A 27217-nucleotide genomic window follows, 5' to 3' on the forward strand; every position below is an offset into this window, starting at 1 on the left:
AGTCCTTAGACTGGTTTGTCATATGCGAAATTCACTTATAGAACTTTACTTATTGTATTATCAAACTTGACACTATTAGGTCAATACATCAAGTCAAATACAATGACAAGTGACAATACGTCAGTCATACAAAAGAATTTATTATTACCGATAACATTTTTGAGACTTTTATGCAATTTAACTAACAACTTTCTATTCTTTTACACGGAATTAACAAGTTTAAAAGTTTGCCTTAAACTTTATTTAGACAGTAGTTTTAGACAATAAAGTTCAGATATACACTAAATAAACTGTATTATATCTTCAATTTAATTAGAATCATTGGATCCAATTTTTCCATATTATTACCCTTCGACTCTATTTTGGTATATGTGAAACAGCTAAAACGAAATCGGTAAAATTGGCTAGGTAAATAGTAGGATTAGATTGTTTGACACCGGTGACCTATTTACGATTTTTAGAACCCTTCCCAGAGTCTCTGTCTACCCCCTCGCAATGGGAGTCGATAAATTTGGAATGGCTAGTAGCGACGCTGTCGAATTTAACCAGGCAAATAGTAGAACTGATTGCTTTCACTTTGAAGTTGAATAAGTTAGGCAGCCGATTCGGTTGTTTCGTTCGCGTTCGAATTGGCCATGTTCCATTTATCGTGAACTTGGCTGTTGCTTTTTAGCGATGTTCGAGTAGCCAGCTTGATTAATTCGATCAATCATCCTTCGTCATCTGCTGGATGCAATTACTTACGGCCCCTTTAATCGGACGTTTTAATCCGATCTATCACTGCAATGCGCCGCGTAACCAAGTCACAGAAGAAAACACGCTTGATAGATACTGTCACACTTAGATCACCAATGCCCATGATCGTACTTGACACTGTTGCCAGTGAAAGTATACGAATAGTTGTAGAAAACTTGTTATACGAAATATTTGGAAATTTTATTAAAAATGTTATAACAAGACCCAACTGTGTTATGATTATATCGGCCGAGTTTTGAAATTTTAAGTAGTATTAATCAAAGTGTGCATAGTAACGAAGGATGCACGGTAACTACACACGGTACTCGAGCAGCGTTGTATTTATTGTATCATTTATATACAAACTAATAAGGTCCAACTGTATTTTGTATTATTTAGTAGTACTCTCATATGGCTACAAAAATTTGATACTATAAAAATGAAACGTGCGAATTTATAAGAATACGCTTCATTGGAAAATGAAATCCTTTATGATACGCTTGCTACGTTGGAAGTTTCTTCTTAATCATGAATTTCCTATGAATAGAAAAATTTGAGAAGCCTGATGCGCTGGGAAAATTTTATTCTATCAATTATTGCTAATAGAAACACGTTTTTGCTAATGCTTTTTGTGAAAAAAGACATAATTCTTATAACCATAATCGTATGTCTATCGTACTCCTGAAGAATCTCCATAAAATATTTTCGAATGTGAACTTGGCAAAGTTTTCGCGACTCTACATCATAAAGTTGTCGAAGTCTCACAAGCCTAAATTTAATATCATTTGGTAGTACTTTCATACGAGTGACAAAATTTTTAATACCATGAAACCGAAATAGTGGAACCTGAGAAAAAGAACGGTTCATTGGAAAATAGGGATACGTATAAATATCTTTAGTAGCTACTGTATGTGACGAAGAGAAAATAAAACACATATGTGACCTAATCTACGTAAGTTTAACTCGACCCTGGTCGACCAATTTATGTCCGTGATCTTTTGCAGAGCTCCGTCTATAAGAAGACACTATGTGCAGTTTTAAGCTGATGGCTGGTGTTTCCGTGGACGTAAGCAGCGCCACGTGACCAGAGCAGGATCTCCGGCGCGGATACACCGAAAAGCTCCTGACTGGTCGACTACGCGGAGTCGCTTATCGATTTTCAAAGCGGCATTGCCCGAAACGCCGCTTTCCAGGCCTCGTCGTTTTCCTCCAATTCCGCGTGCAACGTGTGGAACCAGAGGTATGGAGAATTCTAAGTTGATCGTGCCCTTGAAATATCGCTTCGCTCACTAAGATTCTTTATTAAGAAAATTTCTTCTATTTTGCTCTTCTACGTTACTAGCCACAATTATTAGCATTACCTTATACTCGTTTGAGAAAATTCAAGTTCTTCTTTATCTAATGTATTTTATATTATACGCACTGTGTCTTATAATATACCAAATCAAGTTAAAATTTTGGCTAGCAGCGTGGATCTATTAATTTTATGTGTTATGTGTTATGTGTATAACTGAATGTTTATTTTTATATGTTTTATAGATTTTGTTGAAATGTTAAGATGTGAACAATTATGAATTGTTGAGAATTATTCAACTCCTTTAAAATTAAATCTTCTTTGAACCGTGCGCAACGTTTTATTTTATCAATTATTACTAGATAATAGAGACAGATTTTCCCCAGTGTTTTCACTTAGTTGATTAATAATTAGTCGAAGGATAAAGTTGCATATACCATATCGAGTGTGAAAAGGTTAATAACATGACATTATGTGTACATTAACTCGGTGCCTTTTTAAACAAAATTCAGATTTTATCTGTGAATTTCACATGAAGTAAATTAAGTCACGAGAAATGACGTTAACTAATTAAAACTACCATATGAGGAAAAAAATAGTTATAGTTTTTAGAAATGGGTGAATCTCAAGATCCTAAATTAATTTACATATTTGATAATTTCTTATGGATCAAGATTTTATAATTTATCTTATTTCATAAATATTCATCACGATTAATATTTATACGTAAAGGAATAAATTTTATTGCTCCGATAACTTTAATAAACCAAGTAGATTTCGTAGCAGAAATTCGCGTCTTTTAGGTAAATTAGATTTTACGTGATTCTGTGACGTCAAGGCCATGTCTATTCTTTGAGTTTGGAGCAAATTCTATATAATTTTGTGATGTACTTAATTTTTCTTTTTTGCTACTCATAGCAGCAATCATAGTAATACAATCATAATAACAATGAAAAATGATTCACGTAAAACCTATGGCTATCGATTCATTAATGCTTCTGCAATTTTCAAGCCATATCGCGTTTTAGAAGGTTAATATTATTAGAAATAATATTTATACAGTTGGATCAAGGATAGAGCAATAGATTAATTTGTTTATTCGCTTTGTGTTTGATCGAATGTTTCTCATCTGGCGTGTCGAACTTTGCTAGAATTCTAAGGTCTTAGTATCTTAAATCAGTATGCAGTTTACGTTGCTATACACGGAAGTCGATTGTTTGGAGGTAGCGGTGGTTTACGACGGAAGCTCGTAATTCCAATTACTAATATCCGATCGTGACGGAGAAGGTGCCGACTAAAATGCACGACTTGTGTCTTCTGACTTTATTAGAAATCGATGTGTACTCTCTCTCTCTCTCTCTTTCTCCCTCTCTCGTATAATTAAACACCTTCATCTTATATCTTACTCTGAAAGGCTCTTTGAAAACACTTGACTAATAAATTCCAAGTCTTTATCGGCTCCAATAACTACTAAAATATAGGTTAAGAAACGTATCACCGACTATAAAAGTCTTTGTTCTTTCACTGATTGTAAAAAGACCATTTCTATTCAAAAATAAATCTATATAATGATGTACACTAACGCATGTATTTATATGGTGTTCTTATTAGTACGTAGGATACTTTTCGTGTAATCTTGCATTTATTGATGTCTCAATACATAATAGAATAAAGTAAAGAGTAACTTAGATACGAACTTATACCAGTCGTTTTTCCCTATATTCAATAAGAAGATGACAAGTACAATTGTAACACCCTATATATACAACGCCAACGTTAAGGATACAGGGAAGGTAACAAAGAAGTATAAATTCCTTTTAGCCATTTTGTTGCTCCCTGTAGTGGCAGAAATAGGTTGGTGGTTAAGTTTAACTGAAACACCCTGTATACATCGCGTCAACGTCGACCAAAAGATACAAAAAGCTTGTAATAACGTAACTATAATAGAAACTTGTCGTAGTTCTCCTTTTTTACCATTTATCTTATCTTCAATAGCGACATGCTAAGTTGAACTGAATCATCCTATACACTGTACGTCAACGTCATCGAAAAAGTACAAAGGGGGTAATAGAAAAGTAAGCAAGGAAAGAAAAAAACGGAAGAACAAAAAATTACTCCATTCGGTTCGACCAGCCGACTAAATACATCGAGCACAGTTGAGAGAGGGCTGAAAAGGATGGGATAGACGGCGTGACACGAAAACGAATTCGTCCCTCCCACCTACGTCTCGTCAAACACCGGATTTTTCCTCTGGGCCAATATCACGGCGTTTTTGCATAGCCATAAGCGGCCGCGACGTCGAACAGCATCGATAACCCATAATCATTGGTGTCCCGTCGGCTTCGACCGGGCCCTGGTGCTCTGGCATGAATAAAACAAACATAAGTTTCGCAGCGAATTCAATATCCAGCGCCCCTATAACGTTTCGGTAGTAGGGGCAGGTAGGAAGGACCGCGATGGAACGAGCGAGCAATCAGTTGCAGCCGGGTGCATAGACATTCGAATGCATGGCGATGGAGATCGGTTCGAGTCGCGACTCTCGTTTACCCAAGTTGCACGGTTTTATGACACGTTTGCGAAACAGAAGCATTTTTTGATCAAAATGGCAATCATAGTATTGTAATGTTTTGGTATTGTACGTTATTTTGGTTATTCAGGTTAGTTAGGTCATGGTAGTTAGTCAGGTTGGTAGTTAGTTAGTTAGGTCATGGTAGGTTAGTTAGGTTATGGTAAATTAGTTAGGTTATGGTAGGTTGTCTCACTTTCTAGTGGGGAGGTTATGAGAGCTTGAAATAGAGAGAATATTATATAAGGTTTCTTAGTCTAAAAACCTCAAATAAGTTAATTAAGATAGTTTTCTACAGGATATTTCATATATTTAGACAGATTTTGGTTTAAAATACAGACTTTTAATGTAGAGGTTATGAAAGCTTGAAACAGATCGTTAATGTTGGCGAGAATGTTACGTAAGATTTTTCAGTGTAATAACGATAGCGTAACTGTTAACTTTCTACACCGTGTTTCACACAATTGGACAGAGTTTGACTTGAACTTTTAATATGAAAGCTTTTAGAGCTAGATTTTTTTATAAACGAAAAAACAATATTTTTCGTCTCGCATATTTGTTCATCCATTTGATTTTGATTTCCTCGATGGAAATTTTATGCTTTCGTTAGTCAGCAATTCTAGTGTTGATATTATGACAGTCCCTTTGTGTCGTCGAGTTAAAACAACACTTTACACAAAGAAGATATACCCAAATATGTACCCAACCACTTTGAAACGCCCTGTAGGTATGTTGTATATACAGCGGCATGTGTGTATAAGCGGAAACTGAATCAACTTTCAAAATCGATGGTGTTTTGTAGAGGGGGGAATCGTCCACAAGGATACAGTGAAAAGAGGAAATATTTAAACTGGCGTGTGGAAAGGGCGGATCGTTCGATGGAATTGGATGTATTTGGGAAAATTGATTGATCACGATGAAAATGTTTCGCTGGTTTTTAATATAGAAAAGAGAAATATTAACGAAAGAGAGGGTATGTTCTGAGTTTCATATGTTCGTTTAACGAAGCAGAAAAAAGTTACGGCTGTAGTAGTCTAAAGACAAATATGACGGAGAAGTCATCATTTATATTTCATATCATTCTGCATGAATATAGAACTCCAACATTTTTCTTCTTTTAACTCTGACTTATAAGAGGATTTAAATAAATACACGTTATTTTCTTAACTATCTGACTTCATTTTTTTAAAATTGCATAAGTTGCACCAAAGAAATATTAAGCAAATCTACAGAATTTTCTTTTATTGTTTCTATGTTCAAAAATAGGATTCAATAGTGAAATTTGACTGAAAAAAATTGCAAATAAAATTTAACTCTAAAACAATGTTGATCCCTAATGCCAATAAAAACAGGTTGGGATACTAAGCAACAAAATTAATAATATCAATTTATCATTGAAGAGTGAAAATCTGTCTCTCATAATATTATAATAATAATGATGAAAGTATATATATATATAGAAAGAAGTGAGAATAAAGGCGCGAGTAAGGTAGAAAATTTTGCTGAGGCAGCAGGTAAATTTGTCTTCTTACGAACGAATAAAAAATCATAGAAGATCCGATAAAAAGGGGTCGACTCGTAAAAATGTAAAAGTACCAAGGGTGATTCTTACCTCGTACGACAATAATGCGCGCCGTAACGAAGTAACGACAATGGATTATCGGTCGTGAAGGCAATATCCTGTCATCTGTTTCTGTAGCTCGCAGCCACGAAATGGACCTACATTTTCTCCTTCTCCGTATATCTTACGGACAATATATCACCACATATCGACAACAACGACATCGTGTAATTAGAAGGATGTCTTTGGGAACCAGTCACGGTTTCTCGAAATAGAAATCCTTTTTTATCAACGAATCAGGGTCATCATGTTGAGACGTTCTCAAACGGAATAGGTTTTATATATTAAGATGTTCGTACAATTTTGGACAAAGCTTTTTAAGATAGAAGTCTACACATATATATTATATATATTATACACCTGTATATTAGGGCCTTTTTATATAATTGAATTGTTATTAAATTTTGAAAATCATAGATTATTAATATTAAATAAGAATCACGTAGCAATTACAAGTTTGATAATATCCTTCGAGTATACGTAAACTTGGAAACTACCCCACAATTGATAACGAGTTACTCTACATGCAAAAATAAATTGAAAATGTAGGACACAATTTTTTTCTTTGAAGCCCTTGTTTTCGAGAAAATAGAGTTTGAATAGGTTTAGTCAAGAATTGCAGACTACTCAACTTTTCAAATTCGATTTTTTCCATAACATGACTTGGAGCGAAAAAATGTTAATTTACGTTTTCAATATATTTTTATATGCGGAACAAATATATTAAATATGGCATGCATACGAATGAAAATTCGTTTTATTTTAACTCGTATCACGTGTTCTCGTATGAAGGAAATAATAAATAAATGTTGGAAGGGAAAGCGGGTGTTCTTAAAAAATCTATGCTTATCAATTAAAAACGATTTCCATAAAAGTAATTATACCTGACAAAACAAGATAAAGTAGTAGGTAATTTTAACAAATTAGCATAACACATAGATGCGAAGGTTACTATCTAATGCACCACTAGATTTTTCCATGAAAAACAAATTCATCTTCTTGTGAATTATGCAATGTTATTTATTACATGTTATACACTGCATCGCTTCATTCAGAACAAAAAATACCTTTCTCAATCTGCAGTTTAATATAAAACCATAAAAGTCAATTAAAGGGGTGATAAATCAATGCATACGAAAGTTATTAAGTTATTTGAAATATTGCAAATTACATAAAATCCACGTAACATTTTTTCCCTCTTGCACTGTTAATAGCCTATTCAAATGACTAGTGCATCCATGAATGAAAAAACTATAACTAACTGAACCATAAAATAAAAGATAGAAGAATGTAAATAACAATAAATAAAATAGTATAAAATAAGAAATCAAATAAACGTACAAAGTTAATCAAGCAAGTAATATGATGGAACTTTACAGAATTAGATAAATAAATCTCAAGAAAATCCCGTTTGAATGCAATGAAAATTATTGTGTATCATAAATTGATCACACAACTTAAAAACGCAACAACTTTTCGCAAAACCCGATATATATGTATATTTTCAAACGAAGTACAAAAACGGCTATTCAGATCCGTTGAATCTAATTGTGCGTAGCTTTTTTAGTATATTTCCTTGTTTTTTTTCCTTTTTTTTTTTATTTCTGGTCAGTGACTGTATATATGTGAGAGGAGAAGACAGAACAAAGAGACGGGAAAAACGAGGAAATTTGTTTCGACAACGGCGATGCATTAGTGATGCAAATGAAGTTACGTCGTTGTCGGAATTTTTATGTGTTTTTCCACGCTGGCCAGAGCAAATTTTTTGGCTCGCTTTCAAACCGTGACCCGTCGTGTACATGGCGAAATCATCGACCGTAGGGTTGGTTTTATTTTTTTTTCGTCCTTTCTCTATTTTCCCTGCATGGTCGGTGTCTCGTATTCGCGATTTCAAACATTATTCGAATAACCTCGAAAAATTATGGGTAGCCGAAAGAAAATTTCGGCCAAACGTTGTATACGTTTAAGTGAATTCGATTGAAATTCATTCGACGCTCCGTTTAAATTATATGTATGGAATTACATTTATCACCGGAATTTTACAGGAATCGCCCGAATGGTCTGATCGGAATTTATGAAAGGCTTTAATGAAAACTAGCGATGGGTTTAAGTACGTGTGAAGTTAGTGCGAACATCGACGAATAAAATTTATTTTTAAAAGTTACCAGCCAAGAAAAAGATTGATACCCGCAAGAAAATAAAAAAAAAATTAATATTCTAAAAATACCTAAAAATCTCCAAATATTCAAGATTCTAAAAAATCCCCATCTTGCAGTAAATATCTTGTTACATCTCCATACATTGCCATATTGGTTTTACATTGTACCAATATAATAAAACAACTTGAACCAAAATTAAGTAATATAACCCCAAATTGTTACAATCCCCAATGGATCAATGATTAGTTAAGAGCTAAATATCGCGTGTTGCTGGATTGGAAAATAACGCGTTTATACAGAATCAAATATTGTACATCTCTGGTGCGTTTGCCGCCTCGTTAAATATACCTTCGCGCGCGGAACGTTATCTTTCTGAAACATTGGAATCGAATCCAATAAATCAAAAATAACATTTTTTATTCAATTCATTTATTTTAAAATAAATACGAATTAATTTCCTGATTGTAATCCGGTAAAAAATATCGACCACCGTTGCACGCGTGTTTCGATTTTGATAAAGCTCATTAATCGAGATTCTGCGATACAAATATATATTTAATGCAAATTATATTTTTAAATTGGAATATATTTCGTAGAAATTATATTTTTAAATTCCAATAGGTTAATTTAGTAAGAACTTCGATCACGAATAATGCAAACTCAATTCATTGGCTTCGCGCTAAGCTGGTTGTAATTCATGTATGTCTAATCCAAAGTTAATTCACGCTAATCTATACTTAACTCCCCTACTACACCTATCCTAAATTAGGTTAACTTTGAATCCAAGCGCCATCTCGCTCAGACCAGTGTAAGATATGCATAAAATGTCGCATATTGAATCAGACCGATTTAAAATATACATAAAATGTCGCGTGTAGATTCTTGCCGATCTTTTTATTTTCGTTTTAATTCAAACCAAACCTAATTTACCTCAGATTTACTCTCAATCAAAATCCAACAAAAGTTCCCAACTCTGAACCATTATTCTCAAACAGAGAAAAGAAGAATTCCATTATAACGGAATAAAAATCAACAAGAAACACTCGACCGTATTTTCTCAAAAACAAAACGCAGAGGAGAACAAAACCCATTTCACGTGCATCTCTTTCTTTTTTACACGAGGGATCATCGGCGTTTCAATTAGACACCCCGTATACAATATGGCCGACAGCAATGGATACATAACCTTGCATTCGTTGTGAGCACGGAGAAAGTAAGGGGAAACGCAATACCGGTCGCAGGCATTATGAAGTCGTCGTAACGATGTATACATCTCCCCTTTTATGTGTGCATGTGTACGAACGTAGTTCGTGTCTACACGTGTAACTTGACAAAGAATGCAACCACGAAAGCGAAATGCACACGCGTATATAACGGTGGGGCGCGCAGACAAATGTCGATGGCGAGCAACAAGTGTCGAGGGGTCTTTACTTCTGACAATGAGTACAAAATCTGGCTGACTGGAATACGCGAACACAAGCGGTAAGAGAAAGGTTGAAGGGGCACGGTGAACTCGTCGCCAAAGCTTCCACATTCACAATTAGTTATCATGCAAATTCGGCTTTCTTTTCATTTACCATTTAACTTACTCTACACTAGCATATTGTAAATGTGTTCACGTATACAGTGATTCACAAACACTTGTACTCACCTTTCATAAATAATAGAGAAATCAAAAAACATTCATATGTTTAATCAAAAAGTAATCTTGAAGTATGGTCCCGTTGAATATTGAGATTCATTAATTTAATAGATAATTGACTGTTTAAATATTTTTGTGGTCTGTGAGAAATATACACAGCGGTAATGAAATCATTACAATGATGCACCCCTTGCGTTGTTAATTGATCGACGCCACATCCTTCTACTCCTGAAGATTTTCACACTACTAAACCCGTTCTCGTAACAGGCCGCGGGCTAAAGTTTGCGTTTCTCTTCACGTACATAGAACTTCTTCCCAAAACTTTGCGTAGAAAGCAGGAAAATTTCAAAATGTTCAAAATGTTTTCTACAATCACTGTATATAACTATCTGTGTTCGAGTACGCTGTGTATCTGTACCCGTTAGCGGACGTTTACGCAGGGAGTTTTAATTCACAGTTTGTAACTGGTTTTAGTACGTGTGTCACGCGAAACAAGCATGAATCAGCTTACAACGATCGTAATTGATAATCAACTGGGAACGGGAGCAGTTAATGAGTAATTACGATAAGTGTCGCGCGTGGAGCGCTGTTAGTGAAACGCGGGAATTTCGGCCAGTTTCTTTCGTGCTTTGAAAGCGTTTGCCAAGAAACCTTGATCCTTATCGCGATCAGATATCACGCTCCACGCTTGGTGACTAACATGAGACCCTATGAAATTGAATTTGTTTACCTGAGTGCAACCGGTAATGGATTGATTAAGTGGTATATTCTTAGACACAGAATTATGAAATTATGGATCTACATGTGTTTACAGGTATTTTAGTGTAATTGAGCTTTCGTGCTTGGTAATTTATTGAATAATGAATTTCGCGAATTATTAAATTTTGCGTATTTTATAAGAATCAGTTGCATAGCGAATGTGACTTTATAAATCAAATGCGAAATTCAATGATAGAAAAGATCGTGATCAAGTCAACTTTTCGTCTTGAATTTCATTCGATCGCAAACGTTCGGTCCGGATCGTTTGAAGTTCCGTAGATCAAGCCTTATTCGAGTAGAACGGTTTCATTCAGAGATCATTTCACATTTCATTTGGCGGAAGATTCCTTGGTCCTCGTAAAATTACACGGAACCTTTATTCGATAAGTTTTTCACATTTCATTTCACGCAAGATTCATCGGTTCTCGTAAACTTACTTCCGTGGAATCTGCCATCCGATATTTCCGCCTTGCCCCTTCGCGTTTCATTCGTCGCACATTCTTGTTAAGTTTCATGAAACTCGCGTGAGACAAGTGTTCGATAATTATGTCGCATTTAGTATCCGATCTCCTCTTCAATCTCCCTTGAGATAATCGAACGTGATGCTGTGCTCGATCTTTTGTACGTACAAGATGTTTCAAAATGCAGATGGAAGTATGTATATAATTGTACATCGACTTTCATCGATCTCACATATTTTATTTTAATTGAAACAAAGGAACAAAGTTAGTAGAATATTCGTACAAATATATTAACACGATGTACAGGGCGTTCCAAAACCTCGGCCCTACTATATTTCATTCTATTCCTGATAAAAGTCGTAAAGAAAATAAATTATTCGAATTTTTTATGAATATATTGTACGATATATAGGACGTTTCCAAATCTCGATTTTACATATTTCATTTCAGTCAATTCTTTTGCGACAGCTTCCACGTATAAAATCAGAATCGGATGGACATCTCTTGGGTAGTTCAATGATGTTTTGCAGACCAGTAAACTGTCCTGCTTCTGTAGCTGTAGTACTCATCTCTGTAGTCGCGTCTGTGGGTGGATCAAAAATGGTTTTAAATTCCGAATTCCCTGTTTTGATTTGCGTTTTGGTGTCTTTCTTGATTCTCTGCAAGAGCAAGGGCAGCTCTGTTGTCGTCTCTCCCTGAGAGAGATGCATCAGTACAACGAGCATGAAGATAGCAAGAGAAAAAAGAGAGAATCGCAACATCTTTCTTGTGGTATCTTCTCGGATCTTGAAGTGGAAATAAATTAACATGAAAGAAGAAAAAAAGTAGGATGAAAACATTACGATATTATTTCCTTAGTGTTTTCATTTATGGAACAACTTGTATAATAAGGAGGAGTTTGAACGTTGCTTTAACTTCTCAATCAAGAATCTTCTTTTAGTATGAAATGAACAGTGCTTGATTCTTTTTAATGTACAAATGGATGACCACTTCTAGTGCAAACATTAATTTTATTTATTTTCGATTCGTGATTAACCAAATTCCAAAGTTAAAAATAAAAGTGAAAGTTTCAAAGTGTTTTCACAGATCACAAACTTACCTCAAAACGTGTCTGTCCAATTTCTGTATACTGAACTCAGCTTCAAATTTTATGTTCACCTCTTCTTAAACAGCCTGTACTGCAACATTAATAGTACGTTACATAGAATGGAAACATATCAATGAGAAACATCAGTGATCGTAACCATTCATAATTATTGTTATTTAACCATTATTAGTTATCTAACTATCTATAATGAGGGATTATTTCCGACAGATTAACGTGATACGTGCATTTTTACGTTCTCCGAAATGCATCTATGTGTTAGTGAATGACGAACAAATTTATTATTCAATCCAATACAATTACTTCGGAACAATAGAATTACTTGTATCTATGTCTATATATTGTGTACATTCTATGCATCTATTATTTTTTAATTTTACATAGGTGCATAAAAATCTACAATCTAATAATACTCAATGTTTCTTCGTCTTTAAAAAACCAAGCAACGAACATTAGATCGTCCGGAAAATTCGTAGCGAAATTTAAGAAGAAACGAAAAGCAACCTATTTCCGTAGGATCAGAGCTTTTTCTTTAAAGAACATGATTTTTCCCTTCGCTTGAAATTATATTTTTGGGAAATATATCAATTTATGCCGAATAAACTAAACGACACGAATTTTTCAATCAGCTCAATGAAAATCATACTTCTTAAATTAAGAATTTAAGATTCAAGATCTGCACCTTATGAAATAGCCTATAGCGTGAAAAACCAGATCGACGACTAGACCACCGCTATTGATGAATTCCAGTTGGTGTACAAAACCGCGTTGCCGAACAATTATTCGACGATTTATTACCAGGAAGCGTTTTCCTCCCTAACACGTCGATGACAAACACAACAACGCTTCGCTATGACACCCGCGAGACTATAGGATCACACCTCCATAACTTTTCAGCATTGTGAATTGAAATAAAACAAAGCGTAACAACACGTAGTAGAGCGTTCACGAGCGGTGTAAACCGTACAAAAGCTACGATCACTCTGAGAGATTACGATTATAGAACGATGATTAAATATCGTAACCAGTTTCGTATTCCTCGAGACGAGACTGGTGAGGTCAAGAGTATGTTCCGTTATCTGCTAATGTCAAGTTGTATCGCGGTAAAGTTTTTTGTTGAATATCTTTTTGACCTCATTTTTCAATCGCAATGTTCTTGTCGGTCACGACTGACTTTGTTGTGAAATTTTTTTTTTGTGTCTTTCTTTTTTACATGTGTCAGGTTATTTATTTGTATATTGGCTCACGATAGTGCATTGAAAGTTTAAAAACTTGCGATATATAGATGCAAAATGTGTACAAAATATAAAAGTATATAAAATATATAAAGTATAGCACTCAGTGTGATATCTAGTAGGCAAAATTCTACTTAAGTTGCATTTCTTCCGTTGACGACATGTTTTGTATTTCGTATGTTGAAAAATTGAAAATTCTGAGGCGGTGTTTTTATTGTAAAACGCAACATATTATCAACAAGTTTCCTTTCTTATGTTATTATTCTTTGTCCAACGCCATTTGGTGAATTTTTGGTGACATTTTTAGTAGATCAGTGTAAATGATGATTGGAAGAAACGCGAGGCTTTCTGCTTATAGGATTTACTGGTCCTAACTTCTGCACGTGATTCCAGGTTTCGAGTTAGTAACATGGTGACTTGTTTTTAAGGATAAAAGTGACGAAGATGCTAGTGAATTGACAAGACATAGAGAATTGTAGCTGACAGATTTATATTTGTTCTCCTAATACCGATTATAAAAAAGAAGAAAAGAGAAGAGTATTGGTAATTTATAACTTTTGATGTATAAAATTTCATTAATAATATCGTATAGTTAAATTGTGCAGGAGGACTGTAATTTTAAGTGGAAGAGATCCGTATTTAATTTTCATTCTTTAATAATAAACATAAAAATATCCATTTACGTAAACATCCACGATGTACATCATAGTAATTTAATCAACATACAAAATACCTAGCATTGCAAGTCATCAATAACCAAATTTCATTCCAAACACCAACCACATAAAACGCATGGAACACTCGACTCATTGAGCAATCAGCGAATCGTCTTCGCAAAAAATACTTACGACACTCGTGACGAAAGCTTAATCCAGAGCGTGATTGTTCCCTTTTTAGGAAGCATTCAACGCTGTCGGATCGTTTTTACGTTTAATTGGACGTGAATTGGCGTGGCCAGGGAAAGGGGAGAGCACGAGTGAGGAAAAAAAGAGCCTCGCGTGCTTTCACACGGCTCTCCTTTTCGCGAAGTTTACCGGCCGCTCTTTAAATATGTGCGGCCGACTTAAACACGCCACCGTAAAGACCGGCACGCCTCGAGAGTCCGCTCAAGTACTACTTTTCTTCTTCTAATCTGTGAGTAAGTTGTCGCCTTTGTGGCTACACGGTTATTATAATGTTCTCGCGTGTGGGTGCGACGTGTTGCCAAACACATGTACACTCTTGTCCATAAATCACCGTACACCGATTTATTTCGAGTATAATAATTGCTAGAAACAATTGTGACTAAATAATTGTCAGAATGTAGGTAGGACTTTCTAAATTCACTTTGTTCGTTCGTAAGTTACAGTAGAACTCTGTTTATGCAAGCTCCATCTATTTGAAGCAGATTTTAGGCGGTGCCCGATTAAATGTACTGTTGCTTGTTTAACTCACTCGTCTAAACGTGAGCTGCTACTGTACGAATGAGAAATCGTAGTGGAGTCGATGGACACCTATTATACGAACGTCAAATGTATAAATTATTTGTCACTCGAGAAGTTCGTGTACAGTTTTGGAGTTGTAAAGCCTTACCGTATTCTATCGAATTAAAGTACGGTTTTATACTATAAAGTAACTATTATGAAATAAAGTTAGCATTTATGTTACATGTTGAAATTGCATAATGTCAAGCGTACTTAAGTTTTGACAATAATTTTGCCTAAAGACAAGTGTCCCATGACTTATAGACAGGAATATACAGTTGACAATAAAAATAAGCGTACAGGTAGTAGAAGAATATAAATATCATTGACGATGAATTGTTTGAAAGAAACTAGTACGAGTGTTATGTACTTAAATTTTATTTATTTTATGTATTGTATGTATTATATGAAATTAGTATTTACATTTGTGTGTAAAATTTACGTATATATTTAATGAAACTTCATTGATACCAATTTCCACTACCTGACATTTAGTTTTGTCATCGACTGTATAAGTCTGGCGGGGTGCACACAGACGTGCTCCTAACAGCTTCATCTAGCGGGCCGTGAAAAAGCTACAGCCCCGGTGGTTGCAGAAAAATTAAGGAACATTTATACACTTCATATTACGACGCGTGGATTCCTGCTAAAATTCGTACAGCTTGTAGGCTTAATACGTTTGCTACTAGCGTTATGTACACTCTGGTTTATAAATATAAGAACATCTCTGGTTCCGTATAAAATGTAACAGTTGATTGATATTATCAATGTTAGCAATGATGTTGGCAATTGCATAAACTCAATATCGAAACTTATAGGAACGGTTGCTATCGTTTGTTTTTTCGCTAACAATATGCCACGTGTACGTAGCTTCAATATATAGCTGTAAGTTTGTTCACTTAGTACAATTTGCAATAGAATTACTAACTAAGAAGCGCAGTTGTTAATCTATAATACAATATCGTCATAAAGTGAGATTTTAATCGAGGCATTGAAAGCAAAAGTGAAATAGCTCGATACATAATAAACTAAATAATTCGCCGTGCAGAATAAATATGACGAATGGATTAATGAAACTAATAAAATTATTCAGCATTTTCTTTTATCTCTTTAAAAACTTCTTTTCTCTCAAGCGATCTTTTGGTGTTACAAATATTTAAATATGTGTAGAGGAATTAAAATTACACGAGCATAAATAATCGTGTTTAATTACTGCCAGATAGCTGTTCCATCGTTCTTTCGACGAATGTACATTATGATTACGTTGCCTGAAAGAAATGAGAAAGTTTTTAACAGGAAACCAGACTTGTGAACCGGTCATCCACGGCTCGGCGATTTGCTGTTAAATATTAAATGCATAAGAACACGTTTCAGAGGAAGTTTTTAATAAAAGTACATTCTACTGGGAAATTTTCCTCTGTTTTTTATTCCTCGAAGCTCGATTAAACGCGCGCGCGCGCACGACTAGCCGGATTACCTTGAAAACAACTCGGCGTGCCGTACGAATTCACGCGATTTCATGCTTAAATCACGGAACGAAATAAAGCTGGAATTTATACAACTCGGTTACGTAAAGAAAGTGCGCGGTACATTAATCATACGTTATTTATATTTTACGTTTCTAAGAAATATTGTTGCAAATGTCAGTAACCATTATCGCTAATTGCAAATACAAGATAAAGTACTGATAAATATTGCATGCAACAGTCAATATTTAACCTAATGAGTTTTATTTGTAAATTTACGAAATTATTCAAGAATATGCGTATGAGATACATTTATTCATCGAGAAAAAGATCATAAATTTTCACCTAAGAAATGTTGTATACAGTATACGATTACTAATTAAAATTAATCAGCGTCTTTTATATTCGAATACATGACACTATTTAAACTAGCGATCATTCAAAATAGAAATATACGAAATTTGCATTTACAACTATAACATCGTTTATGAAAAGAAAATATCTATTTAAACTAAGTGGTCAACGACTTTTATATTTGGACATATGGAATTATTTAAACTACGAATCATTCAATACAAAAACATATGAAATTTCTTTTTACAAATATAAATATGCTCATAAAAAGAAAATATAAATTTCCTAATACCTATTTGCACATTATATATTTACACCATATACTAAACAAATTTGTTTAAACTCGACTTTCTCAGTAATATAGCGCCATAAGAAAAACTGTTTATACTGCACTTTCCACTTGCTTCCTCGCGTAGAGTCGCCCTCTTGTCCATTGTATCATCATTACTGGAATACTCTGTAGAACAAAATCTTACAGCAAAGAATACACTAAACAGTATATTGAACAACTTAAAACCACGAAACCTCCTCGAAAATTGCCTTTGTTTCATACATACCTGTCCAAGGTAGCAGAGGTTGCGCTCTACAATGGTCGAAAGTATAGCGTTCGGAACAAAAACGCATCGGCACGCTCCAAGTGTTCCATAGAAGCGTAAGAAATATTTTTCCAAAGGATTTCATCCGCTGTAAAAGTTTGCGCATTATTTCTCGGCTTTCTGCCGTCCACGAGGAAAGTAGAAGATAGAAAAGAGAAAGAGAGAGAGAGAGAAAGCGGATTTTATCCGAGACTCAGTCATGTGCAACAAAGGGGTATTGATATGGACCGTGCTTGTGAAACGGGCCAATAGCTGTGGCCGCCATTGTCACCCGCGGCCAGATCTATACCGAAGATATCTGCTGTATTCTTCCAACTACAAATTCTCCTGGTCAACCTTTTTTTTTCTTCCCCTTTTCTTCCGCCACTATCGTCACAACGTATCTTTGCACTTTCTACCAGGGCAGACCGAGCTTGGCAATACGTCGATTCCAACGGTGGAACATTAAACGCGCATAAAAGCCACCCCGAGAACAAAGCGCTCTCCATTCGATTTCTTATTACGAAAATTCACTCAGCCTCATTGTTCGATGGTTTCTGTTCGCGTATCGGTAAATGATTACGTTATTGAATCTCTCTGATTAATGTGGTCTCTTTCGGACTATCGTTCGATCATTGTTTTCATTTGCTTCTTTTTCTACCAATCTGTTGTTAGTTGTATAGTTGTTCACACACCTTGTGACGGAACTAGGTCGGTCGCGTTAAAAATCTAATTTTTCTGGTTGGCTAAATTTAGTCGATTAAATAATTTGAAGAAATTTTAGCAAGTTTGTTAATGTGTATTTAGTGTGTCGTAAAATTGTTTGTTAAATGGAATGTTTGAAACTTTAAAGGTCTTCTTGCATTTCATTGTGAAAGTGGGTCGTTTATTTTCCTATTCATTTTTTTCATTGTTCTGGCCTTTCGAAAAATCCCAACAAATTTTACGATATCAACGTGTTATTCAGTAGTTCTTTCGATAGTTTCGAAACATTTTTTTGGTGGAAGTAAACCATGAAATTAAACCGAATGATGCGTATCTAATATCGAATAATAAAATAATAATGGAACGAATAAATTAACAAACAGTAGAGTTAATCAATTTTACTTCTAAAACCTTAAAAAATTTGTTTATATGGATTGTCATAATTTCTAGTAAAAAGAAATATTTCTTTCCTAAGAAATTAAATCCTAATAACGTATTTGAACAATGAAATTATTAACAGAAAGTAAAATTGATCAGTTTGATTTCTAATAGATTCATATACGTATATCTTCTTCCAAAATGTTAAGGTCTCTGGTATATTTGTGGATCCAGTTCGAAACAACTGATTAATTACTCCGATACGGATGAAATATTTCGTCAGCGTGTGAGAATAATTCAGAGTACGTCGAATCTAATAACCGGTATGAATGATCAGCCCGGTAAATCTGTTATCTGTATCAAGGATCGTGAATTATCATAACGAAATCCGTGCAGAAGTGGATGTTGTTATGTCCGTGACACGATATTCAAATGATGAACAGATTGTAGGTCAGCGTTGAATATTTTATGAGTTGTTTGGATGGTGAAGTTGAATTTATTGCATAAACTCCACACGACCACCGAGCTTGCGACATGATACTTGATGGTAAGGTGATAATACGGTTCGTTACGTTCTACGGAATTTATAACAGTTCCCCTTCATTCCCAGCGACTTTTCGTTCGGAATAATAATTAAATGACTTTGTTCTCTCTCCCTCGCCGGATTAAATATTCAGAATAACAATTCGATAATGAATAATGAAAATTCGGGAAATTTTCAAATCTGTTCAATGATTCAATATTTGTCATTCCATCGTCTTTATACAATATGCTGATTTTCTCGTTGAAGAATTTCTCGCTTGAACTTCAACATTTTTCCCCCTTCCTTTTTTTCTTTCTTCTTTTTTTTTTTTTTTTAGTTCCGATACTTTAGTGAAGTGGACGAAAGTTCCATTAAAATTTCATGGTTACGTGTGCAAGGAGGATTGATCGATTCGAACACCTTCTAAGTAAAGTTTCGCATAATCGACGGCTCTTCGTGTAACGTATACTCTTTAAAAGCTAAAGTACGAAACTTTATTTCGAAGAATATTTTTCTTCGAAATTCTTATTTCAGAGTTTTATTTTATAAGATAGTGGAACGAGGAGGGTGAAACATCGTGAACATTTATAATATACAGAATAATAATGCCTGGTAATTTAAAATTTATGTTTCTCAAAACATAAAATATATAATTTTATTCGTAGTCCTTTTTATTTCTTCTCTTCTACTCTTTTATTTTATATTAATTTTCAGTTCGAAAATTTTAGGATTTCAAACTTATAAGAATATCTAAATTAGAGAATTATACAGTGCTTGGTAATTTAATTTTTACTCTTCAAAATTTGAAACATTTACAAAACTTTATTTATAGAATGTTTTTCTACTCGCAATTGTAATTATCCACTAAGAATAGAACTTCAAACCTGCAAATGATAGGAGCTCATAAAACAGTGAATAATATAATGTCTGATAATGTAAAATAATTTGTATCTACGTCCGTCTGTATACTAAAATATCATAAAACATTTGACTTCGTTTGCCCCAGTAATTCAATACAGTTGACCTATACTACTTATAACTGGAACTTGGCTTTCTTAGGATATAAAAAGAATACCATTAATTTGAAAAATAAAAATCTATCACAAAAGTATAATATTATTTATTATATGAAATACAATATCGCAAAAATTGTTTCAAAATGAATACTATTAATATATAATTTAAACTGAAAGAAAGCTACTCTTTAACTGGAAATTTTTTTATAGTCAAGGTATATGGATACATGGACATATAATTTTTAAGTGATACATTGAACTTATAGAGGGTTAAATAAATGTTATGAGAGATCACGAAATTTATTTGTGAATTATGAGCATAAAATAAAACGCTACATATATAAAATGACAATATTATGGCACTCTGTCAGTAATTCGAGCAAGTAAATTCGTAGAAAGCTTCTCAACGGATCCATGTCTCGCTGTTCGATGTTTCCCCCTGTAATCTTCTTTGAACTTGCCCCTCAATGTCCCATTCCTTCCCTCCACTTTCCTTCCCGAGGAATCACTAGAAGGTTTCATCTTCCATTCCGTTATAGTTTCGTCGCTCGAGTGCTTTTTATTTCGTACGTACGCTACAAATCTTCTTTCCTCTTCCCTTCAATATTTCCTCTTCCCCCCACCCCTTTCTGTACTCACCTAGGCTTCACCATCAACCTTTCATCTCTTTTGGAACCTTTTTTAAATCTCGAGGCGCGCGATAAACATGTACATTGTACATACCTACGCAGTCTGAATATTTTTTAAAAAGTTAATATTTTTTGTATTTTTAAGGAAATATTATTTTAAGTGGAAAATTTATTCTCTTCATTAAAACTTTTTTATAAAGTACTTTTTCAGGCAATGAACTCTTTACAATAGTTAGTTTTAAAGAAATTAAAATTCTTTATCCAAATTTTCCTGAAACATGAAATTTTTGGCTTAATGATAGTGAGTTTTTAGGCAACTCTAATTTTATTGAAACACTCAACATTATTATTATCTCATTTATATTGAGAAAAACAAAGTTCAGAAGTATCTTTTGACATCTAAATTACTTGATTTTTCAAACGCTTTTAAAACTGATTTCTTTTTGGTAAAAAATTTCTTCTTCCTTCAGACTACTGTCATTTTTACAAACCGTGAAAATTTGGGGAAACTCTCATACTACATACGCTTTCCTAGTTTATAAATCAAAAAGAATTTTTTATTTTGAACATTCCAGTTCGCATAGGGAATGGCGACTAGTTATCAATATTTCAGTAGAAGAGATTTTTTTTAGATACAGCAAACTTCACCATTTCGTAACATTATTTTTCTTTTATTGAGAAATAAAGCTAAAAATCATCAAATGCTACCTGAAAAAATCAGAAATTTTTATTATGAAACTACAACAAAGGTTCTTCCATAAAAAGGACACTTCCAATTTGGCTTTTTGTTACGGAGGAGGTAAAAGTGTTTCTCATGTGAAAATAGATCGAAAGTATAAAATGCAATTAACATAAGTGGTACTTCCTTCCCACATTTCACATTCTACATTATTTATTTCATACAGATCGGATCGTTTCCGAATCAGTTAGTCAGAAATCGGTGTATCCAACGCTCGGAAATTCGATTTCGATCGGTTCCAATTTCAGCGGACTAGTCGACGTGTAAAATCATGATCTCCAAATTTCTTGGTTCAACCTCTTGACACAATTGCACCGACTGAATATGAAGTAAGTACGAGTACCATTGACTTCTAAAAATCCTATTCCTCTCTTCGTTTTAAAATTCAACCACCAGTAACGAAAAAAAAAAAAAAAAAAAAAAAAGTAAAAGATGATATAAGGCGAAAAATCTGCACTTTTATTAACTCCATCCGCATCCATTAGATTGACTCCCTTGCTGGCTTTTCTTTCGATGAGAACCATAGTATGATCCTCATTCCGATAGGATTAATTCAGCAGTTGAACGACAGGGCGCGCGTCGAGCGACGATTTTTATCTATGGTGGAAGTTTCCAGGTGCCGGTTGACAGGGCATTAAGTAACAGATAAAAAAACAGAGGTTAGGAAAAATCTATTTACGAGAAAATGGATTCGTTTATTACCAGAGATTACGTAAAACCTATTACGACGAAGACCGAGGAAAGAGGTTATCCATGACTATGGATCTCTGCTCCACGAACTGTAAATAACTTGATTGCGAATGCCGACCGTTCGACAAAAGATACGTTTAAGTGATATCCAATTTAGCCCTACTAAGGAATTTTCCTTTTTACTCTGGCCTAACCTCTTTTCTATAAATTCAGTTCTGAATATAGATTCGAGCTCTTTCCTTCTTTTCTTTTTTTTTAAAGTTTATTGCCAAATTTTGTATATATTGTATGCATAGTTTGATATCTACTGCAACAGTAGAAAACGCTTAAATAATTTACAAAAAACTTGTTTTTTATCTATTCATAGACTATGCAAAGATGATACAAATTCGAACGTAATTTCATTAAAACCATCGCTCTGCAAACTTTTGGAATGCCTGAAGATTTAATGTACACAGATAATCATTTAGGATAGAGCATACTTCATCGATTTCTAGAGCAGGCATGGATTGTGGGAGGGGGGCAAGAGCAGGTATAGCCCTGAACCTCGCAATAAAAAAAGTACATTTTATTTTTATAGCGAATTTAAAAAAAAATTTAAATAATTGAATATAAAGGAAATGTTGCTATATATTTACTTCGTTATTATTTCAGTTATAATTCACCATTATTTCATCAGCCTAACCCCCTACCCCATTTTTCTATGAAGGGAGATCCCGTTGGACCAATAGTATCGAGTCCTAAAAACATTAATCTGGTTTTTGAAGCTATAACTTCTTTTTATATTCTTCAATTTCCGAAATATTCGCAAAAAACTTAAAAATTATGATAGTTACCTAATTATTTTCGAAAGTTACCTCACTTCTTGTAAATGTTCTAACACGAACAAGGGTGTACGTTATACACGAAGTGAAATTTAGTATTATGCTTGGATAGGTAGTATCATGTTGAGGTTAGGAATATTTAGGTTATGAAAACAAAATGGATAGCGTAATTGGAGAGAGTGACTGATCATTGGTAGTTATGAAGCTTCGAATATAATCTCAATCCTAATTAAGCAAATATGTCTAACCTATAGCCCAACTATAAATTTTATGGAGATATAATGGAATTATTGGTATTTCATAAATGTGAATACAGTTTGATGATGATCATAGAAGTAAATAATTTTTAAAGAATAGAAAAATATCGTTGACTTTTTGATTTATTTTACACTCTGTATTGTACCTAATTACGTGTGATATTTCCCCTCAAACAAAATTTTAATTATAAACAATCAAACATTTCTTTTTTTAATTTCACCAATCAGGACATCAAAAATTAATCATATAATCACATTTTGCACAATTATAGACAAGTGAAATTCACGATATGCGAACTATCGATAATAAGGTCAAATGTCTTAAGAACTGACAAGACCTCATGGTGAAAAATTTCGGAAAAGCGAATCGTAAAAAAAGGAGCGAAAACCAAAAAAATAAAGAAGAGAGAATAAGACGATTTTTGCGCTATAAGTTCGTCGTGTTTGAGTAAAAAAGACATTTTTTCTCCTTCATTTAATGATCTTTCCGTGACGTTACTACAGTCTCGAAGTAGTTCTCGATGCGGACTCGTGGCCCTAATAAACGCCATTCAAAAACTCTGGCGAAAGAGGCGCGTCGATGGGGGGACAGAGTAGGGGTGAAAGGAAGAAGAGTGAAAAATAAAACGCAGAGTGAAGCAACGTCTCTTCAACCATGCTCGAATAAAAAGATTTAATGAGCTTATTATACACGAATTAACGTACACTAATAACGCGTTCTCCGGTGCCTCTCGACACTCTACTGAACACTCGGTTAACGATTTCCTCTAAGAGAGGGGAGGAACACGAGTTGTGGTTTTATTTGCATATCGACCTATCAGAGCTATCTAAAAGCGATGTCACCTTTGATGCTTCTAACGGCCCTGTGCACGGCAGATTATGCGTCAAACGGTAACGATATTTGACAGGGTGAATGCGATTTCCGGGGACGACGACGGGATTCCTTAAGGCTGTCCAAAATGGCGCACATTCTGAAAACATAGTCCCGTTAGGTACAAAGTAACGAGACTCTAGGTTCTCTGAAATTCTCTTAATGTGTTATCGCGTTATTTAGGAAAATACCATTTATGATAAACGTTTTATTAATTAATTTAACCGTTGACAGTTTCTATTGCATTTTTGGATCGTTGAAGATAAAAAGATGCATCGACTGGAGCATAAAAAGATATGTAGTACCATTAAAAAAAATGTAAATGATATTATAAAAATATTATAGAACATATTAACCGTTATGAAAAATAAAGAAAGATGCATCGACTAGAAATTAGAGCATAAAGGCTACATAACCCCATTTAGAAATATACCAATTACCTCGAAATCCTAAAAAAGAATAATTCTAAAGGGAAAATATCACGAATCATAATATTCCTCGCTTTAAACTTCCCTACTTTGCCCTGACGGAATTCTCGTACTAACAAGGGTAACAAAAATTCCTATTAAAGAATCCATGACAAATGAAACGCCCAATACGTTTCAATAAGCAGAACACCATTACTAGCCGGTCTAAAAACATAACCTCTATAAGGAAACTTCTAGTTACATCGTTACCATGACAAATTAAGGATGCTAACGATGATTGGATCGGAAACACGTCTCTCCAATCTAACCTGTTTACGCCAGGCTGGTGTCGGAGGCCCGCTTTTTCGAGGCAAATCAGCGTCTTGTCGATCGACGTCGAACGTGCTGTAAGCAACGTTTGAGATGCAAAACAACGTTTCAGCATTAACGACCGTGTGTACACGTGTATCCGGCACGTGTGCAAAACGAACGAGAATGTCCCGTGTACGGGTCAAGAGAGACGAAAGAGAGAGAGAGAGAGAGAGAGAAGGAAAGTGAGATGGAGGGATGAGACGGGACGTTTGGCGTACAATAGAGGCGTGGATATTGAAAATTTATCGGAGGCAGAATAAGTGGATGAACCTTGGCCGAGGCTATTTGTCGGAAATTGAAATTTATCGAATTTTCGGCGCACGTCGAGCGAAGGCGGCGTTCTCGAATTTTCCCGCCGCTGCCAAAGCTTTGACACTCAATGACATGTGAAACATCGAGTGATCGTTTTAAACTTACTGATTTCTAGAGGCCGCTCTTCAGGTGCTCGAGTATCGTTCGACGCGTCGAACGTTTTTCGGAGAGAAAAATATTCACAAGAGTTCTTTGTTTCGCGAGCAGTAAACCGACAACGTGAAGATCGCGGGAGAAGCATGTGATAATATTGATATTTTTCTTTTTTTTTTATTTTAACTCATTTTTGTGTTAAATCCCACTTAAACTTTTTTATCGTTTCATCACATTTGACTTCTGCACTGTCACTGGTTGAAACGTCCTATCCAACATTCTTTCATTTATCAAGATATATCAAATATTTGAAGTTCCCTAGGTTTCTTTTTTTCATGTAAAGTGATATTATATTAAAGCGATAAAGTAATATGACGTTACCTTAACTCGGCTTTAATATCCGAAATAAGTAGCACTAACATATATAGGGAGAAGTTGTTCAGAATGTTGACCTTGACAACGTATTTCAAAATCATTGAAACCAGTCAGGTTGTCCGTTTCGTAGATGATTACCGATAAAACCAATTTCTTTTTTCAATTCAATTTCGAAATGGTAGATAAGACATCTTAATCAAAAGGGATAATGTGATCTGCAGACGCGTTGATGTTCTAATAAATTGTATTTAACATTTTAATAAGAATCTCACTTCGCCAAAAATGTTCAATAAAATACCACGTACCTTTACACAAGCCTATGGCTTGTTGAAGAAAGGACCGCGTAGGGAAGAGGAACAGCAAGCAACAACGAGGCTTCTTTCTGGCGCATAATACTCTTGGTCGCATCCGCGGCTCCAACAATGAGGATCGATAATTCGAAAGGCTCGAGTAGCCATGCCGTTGAAAAAGATTCGCCCAGGCTAACGGAAATCTTGCAGCCAGCGAACGAAGAAACACACCGAGACGGTGCAATCTCGTATTTCAAAGGATTCCACGACAATTCAGCCTTCCCGCGAGAGCTTTGTTATCGCTTTGCCTCTCTGCGGGTACCTGTCCGCTTTCGTCGCTTTTCCACCAGATATTCTAGGTCAACGTTGCTCAAACTATGATCCTCGTCCTCTATCAACCGAACTGAAATAAAGTTTTCTTTTAAGAAACGATCATTCTCTTCATCTCGTGATCGATGTTTTCACTTAATTCCCCGTGTTTTTAATTCACATTCTACCTTAACGAGCTACTAAATAGGATAACATATTAGATTACCTGAAATGAAATATTTTCATAAGATAAGATAAAATATCGTTATTCCGGTAGCGCTTAAATTATGTAAGTGTTAAATAAGAAGAATACTAAATTAGTTTTAAAATAAGATATTCACCATAATGTAACATAAAGTGAAGTATTTTTATGTTGGTAAAACAGAATTTTTAGTTTACGGTTCAGAATTTAAATTTTCAATTCAAATTGCTGTGCATTGTTCCTGCTTCGTAAAGGCGGAGAAAAGCAAGGTTTCATTATCAATTATTCAGGAGCTTTTATTACTAATTCTATCATTTATTCATGGAAAAAAATTGTTTTATTGCGTAAAAGAAGTTTCATATGATTTGCTTATATAAATATGTATTTGAAAAAATGTGTTATAAAAGTTATCGGAGAAATTTAATTTCGCTATTTGGAAAAGATCAAAGAAGATCTGTAGACAACCTGTTTCATTGTATAAATTGACCACTCGGAATCTAACTGGTTATAATTACTTAATTATAACAATAATTGATTTAAACAATTTTTATTTTACAGTAAATTTTACATTAAATTACGTACGCCAATTTTAACGATCAGGTGGTAATTTAATTATCGATAGTGAAGCAAATAGGGAAGAAGATCCATCAAGTAGTATGACTCAATGTCAAGAAAAAAGGTTCTATCAAGTAGTACGACTCAACGTTTGTAACGACATACGCCGTCAATGGCAGAATATCTATCTACATTTCTTAAGATAAATTATGCATATTATAAAAGAAAAACTAGT

At 34.4% G+C, this 27217-nt stretch overlaps 1 protein-coding gene and 2 long non-coding RNA genes across 4 annotated transcripts in view; 1 reads left to right on the forward strand and 2 right to left on the reverse strand.

Moving 5' to 3' along the window:
- LOC132913887 (peptide-N(4)-(N-acetyl-beta-glucosaminyl)asparagine amidase) overlaps nucleotides 1–27217 on the forward strand; it is a 53297-nt gene that overhangs the window by 18406 nt on the left and 7674 nt on the right. Inside the window, exon 2 of the mRNA XM_060972527.1 lies at nucleotides 1740–1975. The gene's annotated coding sequence lies outside the window, so the exon portion shown is untranslated. The remainder of the gene's footprint in view (nucleotides 1–1739; nucleotides 1976–27217) is intronic.
- Nucleotides 11611–13357, reverse strand: LOC132913920 (uncharacterized). 2 transcript variants are annotated; one of them, XR_009659487.1, is made up of 3 exons: nucleotides 13025–13357; nucleotides 12345–12415; nucleotides 11611–12022 (listed from the first exon to the last, which is right to left on the reverse strand). It is a non-coding gene; the product is annotated as an uncharacterized LOC132913920 (long non-coding RNA). The 2 variants fall into 2 exon arrangements; XR_009659488.1 differs by having other exon boundaries at nucleotides 12337–12415.
- LOC132914292 (uncharacterized) lies at nucleotides 16841–26906 on the reverse strand. The gene is made up of 3 exons (XR_009659557.1): nucleotides 25932–26906; nucleotides 17418–17544; nucleotides 16841–17317 (listed from the first exon to the last, which is right to left on the reverse strand). It is a non-coding gene; the product is annotated as an uncharacterized LOC132914292 (long non-coding RNA).

Source organism: Bombus pascuorum, chromosome 14, assembly GCF_905332965.1.
Source record: "Bombus pascuorum chromosome 14, iyBomPasc1.1, whole genome shotgun sequence".
NCBI classification, from domain to species: Eukaryota; Metazoa; Arthropoda; class Insecta; order Hymenoptera; family Apidae; genus Bombus; species Bombus pascuorum.